Genomic DNA, 8,446 nt, shown 5'->3' on the forward strand with positions numbered 1-8,446 from the left:
AATAAAAATTAATATAGTTAAAATAAAATTAATAAATGGATTTTTAAAGAGATCCGAACTATTAATTATTAGATTTTCTTTTTTTTCTTAAAAAAAGAAAAAATTTATAAGTAGATAGAAGTTGACGTGTAATCCTACCAAATTACCAATTAAAGACGCGACACAATTAGAATATAGCTACATAAGCATAAGCTGAATTTGGTTCTTAAAGTTTGTATTGAAAGAAAAGAGAGATATGTAACTTTGTATTCTCCGCCATGGGATAACCCACTCCTCCTTCTGGCCCGGGGAACAACAGTAAAGAAATTGATTCCGATTAGGTTAAATACTGCAACTCTATCCCTGTAAATGCCATTGGTGCTATTGATGGTGATTAGGGTTACAAACTCAACCAGTGGTTTGGAACAAAAGTCTAGTTTATGAGATAGTCATGAACTCATACAAATTTCATTGCTTTGCGGCACAATCTCACCTTGTGTGTGCATTATGGAGATAAGAACCTTATAAAGGTGTGAAAGGTTGGTTGTTTGGAATCTTTTGTTCTTCAATTTTATGCAAGGTGAAACTGTGAACAATTATTAACCCATACTAATCATAGTTATTCCTCTTCTCTAGGTATTCAGTTATGATTCTGATGATAGGCTGCCTAATCTATGTGAGGATTCTTGGTTTTCCTAGGAACCACACAAGGGGAGGTGGCATAAATGGGATCCATAGATAGACATGGCTCGGTAACTCATTCCAGGTAAGATTTGCCCATTTGCATATATGTTCTTATACTTTAAGATTTTGCAAACATTGATCTAAGATTTTCTCCACAAGTAAACATGGACTTTTTCATTCATAAAGCTAAAAGTTCTTATTGATCTCGAATCTAACATAAGGTTTTTAAATTGAAAAATTGTTTCAGGTTGATACGGTTGCATACCGTCCATCTGTCCGTACCGAAAGACTTATTCCCAGAAGGCATAAATCTGATGTCTCTATTGTTAGGTATAGGAGGGGCAGAAATCGGTCTTCACTTGTGAGAGCAAACAACCCAAACCGTGAATTTGGTAGACTTAGAAGATGTTTAAGATCTAAAGGAAGACAGATTAAAGCAACAGATTCAATCGTTTGGGTGATTGGATTTGATAGGTGCAAGTCCATGTAACAATCTTGCTGGTAGAATTGACTCCACCTCCACCATGATGGTTTAGAGGGTAAACAATCTTGGATCCTTTCAAACCAATTATGAAAAGAAGCACTACAAATTATTGATGTTGTGTCCTAAGCACCAATATACCTTAGGTCTAACATTAATGAATTAATATGAACAAAAGGATTGTAGGAGATCCAAAGAAGACATGTTCGAAAGAATATCGAAAACAGGTTCAAATTTGCTATATTCTTCGGCTCCCGAGATCTTTGCAAGCACTGTTGAACAAAAACCAATCAAGGCTATGTACTATCTGGATGATAATGCTCATGTCCTGCAATTAGTTCAAACTTAGGCAGCTCTTTCAAATTCGAAATTTAGGTGCAACACAGAAGATCAAGTGTCTTTCGAAATTGGCCTTTAAAAATGTATAAAATTGTTGCCTTTTCATGCACAAGTACAAGGTAAGGAAAGTAAAAAGTCCGGGTAGAAGAAGGATGACGTGTACCCATTATGATTGGAGAGTCCAACTGAGATATTGTAGTAGAGCGCCATAGCCCAGGATATTTTTTGTTTTTTTACAAGTTTTGTTGGAGACTGATGTGACTAAAATGTGAATACTCTTCTTGTATTTATAGAGTACACCAGGAGTGAAATTGCATAGTAAATATACCTTGTCTTTGAAATTCACTCCATTTTTTTTCTATTGCGTGCTATATTATACTCCATTAGACTAATTCTTCTATTGAGAGTTAGGAACAAGTAACTTATAGAATTAGATGAGGTAATTGTTATATAGTGCAGTATAGAATTTGATCAGTTTATGGTTATCCTCGAGTATCAACAAATGACAATGCAAGTCCGGATTCTTATGAGATATTAAAAACTGTTCTAGTTACTTTAGACTTTGATATACATTCACCAACTTGGCTAATGTTTTATTAATCTGTTAGAAGTTGTATAACATATGTTTGTGTTCCTTATGCTACGGTTTTGATATAAACATGTTCGTACCGAATGCCTTGTGATCTGAATGCTGCTGGTTTGAAGTAGGATTAAAATTCGAGGATCCCACTGGCATTTGAGACCTTTGTGTTGGATTTGGAAAACAAATTACTGTCCAGCCATATTCTAATGAGATTATTTTATATTAAAAACTAGAAAGGAACTTTGACTCCTATTTGATAAACTATGTTTTAATTGTGGTTATGCCTATTATTATGGTTTGTTTGTTTACTCTAGTTGTTGGAGATATTGCGACAATTTAGCGGAAATAATTAATTAAAAATGCAGAGCATAAATAATATGACTAGAATAAATTGGACATGGAAAGAAAGGAATTGAACTTAATGTAATTACTTGAATTGAAAACTTATTATTTTTTGTTACTCAAATTTCATACAACCTAGCATCAATTCATAGACTGCTAAATACGTGTAAACATGATGCCTACAATTGTGAATGCAAGTGTATAAACATAGAATTCTAAAATAATGTGTACATGGAAATTCTAGGCTGAAAATTCTACATGAAGAAATGGGTAAGCATTGAAATTATATATCAATTATTTTACTCTCAAGGTCTGTATTTTGCATTTAATATATAGCAGTGGCACGTGATATGGTTGGTTCCATACCATTTATTCATTATTAGGTTACTTGTTTATTTATTTATTTAATTTTTTTTATAATGGTGGATATGACATACGGGTCATTATGCATTCTATTTTTTTTAAATTAATAACAAGTTTAATTCGTAGGAACTCAAACTTATTTTTCGGAAGTGCCTTCGTAAAAATATCCGCAATCTGATTTTCAATACTGCAGTGAATCAGATTAACTTCGCCTTCGTTTTCATATTCACGAACAAAATGAAACTTGATCTTGATGTGTTTCGTTTTTCGGTGCTGAACCCGATTTTTAACAATGGCAATTGCAGACTTGCTATCACAAAAAATCGTAGTCGGTTGGTGTTGTATTTCGCCCATATCTGCTAAAATTCTTCTTAGCCATATCTCTTGATTTACCGCTGAACATGCTGCAATATATTCAGCTTGTGCAGTTGACTGCGCGACTGTTTCTCGCTTCTGTGAGATGCATGCAAATACTCGGCTACCGAGATTGAAATTGTAACCGGATGTACTTTTCATGTCATTTTCTGAACCTGCCCAATCACTGTGTGAAAAACCAATTAATTGATAAAATTTCATTGGTTTGTACCAGATTTCAAAATCCACAGTGCCTTTAATATATCTTAGCACTCGTTTTGCTGTTGTAAAATGAATTTGGTTTGTACTCTGCATAAAACGTGATAATAAGCTTGTAGCGAACATGATATCTGGCATGGTAGATGTAAGATATAACAAGCTACCGATCAGACTTCTATATTGCCTTCGATCTGCTGGAGGTGAACCATCTTTCTTAGTCAACTTTTCATTATTGACTGAGGTATAGTTATTACCTTGGAATTCTCTATCTTGAATTTTTTTAGAAGATTGCTTGTATTAATTATTGCTAATTTACATAACTCCTGTAGACACCAAGCGAAGCTTAGCATCTCTTCTGGTTCCGCGTATCATGACCCCTCTGAATATAGAAGCCTCACTGGTGCTCTTCAGTATCTGACTCTCAGACGTCCGAACATTAGCTATGCTGTACAACAGGTCTGCTTGTATATGCATGATCCAAAGACATCACACATGGCCGCTATCAAACGGATCCTTCGATATGTAAAAGGCACATTGGACTTCGGGCTCTCTATCACGGCCTCTTCTCTAGATTCCATGGTCTCGTATAATGATGCTGATTGGGGTGGTTGTCCTGACACTCGGAGATCGACTTCAGGATACTGTGTTTTTCTTGGAGATAATCTACTTTCATGGTATGCCAAATGGCAACCTACTCTTTCTCGCTCCAGTGCTGAAGCCGAGTATCGAGGCGTTGCTAATGTTGTTTTTGAAACGTGCTGGATTCGTAACCTTTTACTTGAACTTTTCTGTCCTATTCAAAAATCCACTTAGTGTACTGTGACAATGTTAGTGCAGTTTATCTCTCCGATAATCCTGTACAACACCAACGTACCAAACACATTGAGATGGATATTCATTTTGTTTGGGAAAAGGTTGCCAAAGGAGAAGTACGGGTCCTCCATGTTCCATCTCGACAACAACTGGCGGACATCTTCACTAAAGGCCTACCACAACTTCTTTTTGATGATTTCCGGTCTAGTCTCAACATCGGACCTCCTCCCGTTTCGACTACGGGGGTGTATTAGTTATGTAAATTAGCAATAATTAAGGAAATGTAATTAGCTGTAAATTAGCTAGAATGTAGGCCCTATCAGTTAAGTATTTCACTTGTGTATATATATCTGATAACAAATCAATGATAATCAAGAATCCTATTCTATCAGCTTGCATACTTCTTTTGACAAATAAAAATTCCTTCAACACTTTGAATAATTTTCATGCTAAGGAAATAATTCATTATGCCCAAATTTGCTCTTGACTACCAACGTTAGGGGTAAAATTGTACCGTTTTAGACGTTAAGGTTAAAATTGCTCCCGACCCAAAACATTATGGGTATTTTTACACCTTAACCCTAAATTAATCATTTTTTAATAGTTTTAAATATTTATTGTGTTATTAATATGGTTACAAAAAAACGAACCGAAAATGTACAAAATTGATTCAATTTCTCAACAAAATTGTTTGAAAGATCCAATTCGAAATTAAATGACACTCATACTAGTTTTTTCAAATTTTCAATAGCGTATTGCTAAAATTGATTTTGATTGAAAAAGTTAGAGTTAAATTCGCATAATTTTATATGTTAGAATTAAATTTGCATTTCGTTTAAAACGTTAGGATTAAATATGAATACTACCACTTCAAATGTTAGGGTTAAATATGAATAATGCCACCTACACGAAACAAGTACAATTGCATAAGGTGAAACTTGTCATAAAATTACAAATTACTGTTAAATAAATAGATTTTAATTAAAAAAACAAAAACAAAAATTTGACAGATGGAGAGATGAAGGTGATGTGTAAGCCTACCAAATTACCAACTCAAGAGATGACACAGTACATAAATTCAATTTATTTTACAATGTTTGTATCGAAACACAAGACACAGGTTTTGAGTCGGTGGGTCTTCTGCACCCTCCTTCTCCCCACCTTCTCCCAGAGACATTTATTCGATTAGGTTTACATACTGCAACAACTTCATTGGTGTAAATGTCATCAGTTCTGGTCATTGAGATTAGGGTTACAAACTGTACCAGCATCTCGTTTATGAAGGTAGTCATGAACTCATACAAATTTGATTGTTTTTGCCTCACAAATTCCATATGCCAGGCACATAACTCGCCATTCTGGTAGACGATGCAGCAGAAAACCAGGGGATCCAGTCTCACTGTAGAGGAAAGGAACTTACACGTTTTTTCTTCCAGTGAAAATATGGATTCAAATCAGAGCCAAATCCTGCAGGGTTATGGAAACTGTGCCAAGGCTTCATTATGGTAGAAGAAGACGAAGGAGGAGAATAACAAGGAATCCAGTCTTGGAGTAGTCTTAGAGTAGAGGAAAGTTTTGCCCGGGGATCAAGTCTAGGTAATATCTAGATGATACTGCTGATGTACGGCCATTGCTTCAAAGTTTGGCAACTCCTTCAAGTTCGAAATTGAGGTACAACACATGACAGAAAGTGTCTTCCGGTTTTGTCCTTTAAAAAAGTATAAACGGTTGGGTTTTTGTGCATACATACAATGTAGAGAAATTTAATAGTCTCGGTAGAAGAAGGATGATGTTTATCAAGTAAGATTGGAGAGTCGAGTTGAGGTATTGTAGGAGAGGTCGATAGGCTAGGATATTTTTCGTCTTTTACAAGGATTGTTGGAGACAAATGTGACTAAAATGTGAGTACTCTTATATTTATGGAATATATCATGAGTGAAATTACATGCTGTGGAAATTTCATTATAGTAAATAGTTGTCTTTAAAATTCTATGTTTTTTCTTTGAACTATTCATTTGTTGGCCCGTTTTAGCTTCACGGAAGTAATTGATTTATGGGATATTCATTGTTTTTAAGCATGTTTGTGGTCATTGGATTTATTATTCACCTGATTTTTTTTTTCTATTGCTTGTTATATTAAATTCCATTAGACTATAGAATTACACCAGGTAATGACTATATAGTGCAGTATAGAACGTGATCGGTTTATGGTTACCGTCGAGTATCAACAAATGACAATGCGAGTTGAGAATTTTGTGAGACATTAAAAACTGTTCTAGTTACTTTAGACTTCGATGTTTAATAGCTTGAATGAAACCCTCTCCCGTAAACACCCTCATGGCCTGCCCGTGGGGCTCATCCAAGTATGTGAGGACGATGTTGATGCAGAATGTCAATGAAATCTGAAGTCGTTTAAGGATTGATACTCCTTTTGGTATTGGTAAGCATTGTTAACTTGTGAATGTTGCACAGAAATAACCTATATTAGTTTATTGATACGTACTAGATGATACTGCTGATGTGTTGCCATTGCTTCAAAGTTTGGCGACTTTCAAGTTCGAAATAGAGGTGCAACACTGAAGAGCAAGTGTCTTTCGACGTTGGCCTTGAAAATGGTATAAACTGTTGCCTTGCCCTCCATAAATATAGGGTAAATAAAGTAAAGCGTGTGGGTAGAAGAAGGATGAAGTTTATCATTTATGATTGGAGAGTCGAGTTGAGATATTATAGGAAAGGTCGATAGGGTAGGATATTTTTTGTCTTTTACAAGTCTTGTGGAGTCAGATGTGAATACTCTTCTTATATTTATGGAATATATGATGAGTGAAACTCCATAGTGATGAAATATCATTATAGTAAATAGTTGTGACTTTGCAATGCTAATTTTTTTCTTTTATTCATTTGCTCGTCCGTTTTAAATGTGACTTCCTTAAAGGTAGTAATTAATTTATTGATTTATTGGATATATTCATTGGTTACAAGCATGTTTTCCTAGTTACTAGATTTTTTTCTATTGCTTCCTATATTAAATTCCATTAGACTAATTCTTCTATTTAGAGTTAGGAACAAGTAACCTACAGAATTAGCTCAGATAATGGCTATACAGTGCAATATAAAATTTGATCAGTTTATGGTTATCATCGAGTATCAAGAAATGAGAATGTTGAGTTCGGATTCTTGTGATATATTAAAAAGTATTCTAGTTACTTTAGACTTTTATGTATGCTCACCAATTTGGCTAATGTTTTATTATATATGCTAGAAGTTGTATGGTATAGGTTTCTTTTCTTTGTGTTGGATTTGGAAAACACGAGACTCTCTGGAGTTACATTTGAAACCACAAGTAATAACTTAAAGGGAAAATTACAAAACTGGGTCAAATTGGAGGTCCATTTACATATTAAACTCATTTACTAATTCTACTACATATCTAGACTGATTTTGTGTGACTTTCCAAAAATACCCATGACCTTCCCACTTCCACCACTTGCGAATTGCCGCTCCCTCTATCTCCTTGGTTATGCGAAAAGTTGCTCCAGCATTAATGATTTCAAGACTTTTGATCTTCCTTTCTTCCTTTAAATTGCACGAAATCTGCACCATTTAGTCAAAATCATAATGAATTTCTCTTTTTCATCTCTTCATCTCTTGATTCTGCAACTTCCCAACCCTAGAAAACGAGTAAATGGTTTTTCATCTTCCTGTTCGTTGCTTGGTTTCTTTCTTCTTGTTACCATCAAAGAAATGGTTTTTCTACGTTATTTCCTTCGTTCTTCCCATGTTATCATATTGTTATTGTCGCTTTTGGGGATGAAAGGGGCGAAAAATGTAAGTATCTGTTTGTTTTTTCTGCGTTTTTTCATGAATTCACTTCGCAATCGATGGTTTCGCTAAGCTTTGCGAAGAGAACGAGCCTGGAAAGTGATGATCTACTTCGTGAATTGATGATTTCGCGAAGTTCTGCGAAGAGAAAGAGTCTGAAACGTATGGATCTACCTCACGAATCGATTAGTTCGCGAAGTCTGCGAATAGATCCTCACGTTTCAGACCTCGCAGACTTCGCGAAAGCAGTGATATGCGATGTAGATAGTCACATTTCAGACCTCGCAGACTTCGCGAAAAAATTGATATGCGAAGTAAAATCACCTCTTCCCCTGCACATTTACATTCGCATGCTTCGCTAATTTTCATTTCGCGAAGCCAAAATTGTCTTTTTTCCTAACTAACATGGTTAATTTTTTCTGTAGATGGTTGAATACGTAACATCCCTTTGGAAGGCGGCGTACTGG

The 8,446-nt window shown here is 35.1% G+C and overlaps 1 long non-coding RNA gene across 1 annotated transcript; it reads left to right on the forward strand.

The window, feature by feature from the left end:
• The first annotated feature begins 221 nt into the window (after positions 1 to 221).
• LOC136204180 (uncharacterized) lies at positions 222 to 1,764 on the forward strand. Its single transcript, XR_010675067.1, has 3 exons — positions 222 to 518; positions 616 to 745; positions 911 to 1,764. It is a non-coding gene; the product is annotated as an uncharacterized lncRNA (long non-coding RNA).
• Positions 1,765 to 8,446: the final 6,682 nt, after the last annotated feature.

This window comes from Euphorbia lathyris, chromosome 8 (assembly GCF_963576675.1).
Source record: "Euphorbia lathyris chromosome 8, ddEupLath1.1, whole genome shotgun sequence".
Lineage (NCBI taxonomy): Eukaryota > Viridiplantae > Streptophyta > Magnoliopsida > Malpighiales > Euphorbiaceae > Euphorbia > Euphorbia lathyris.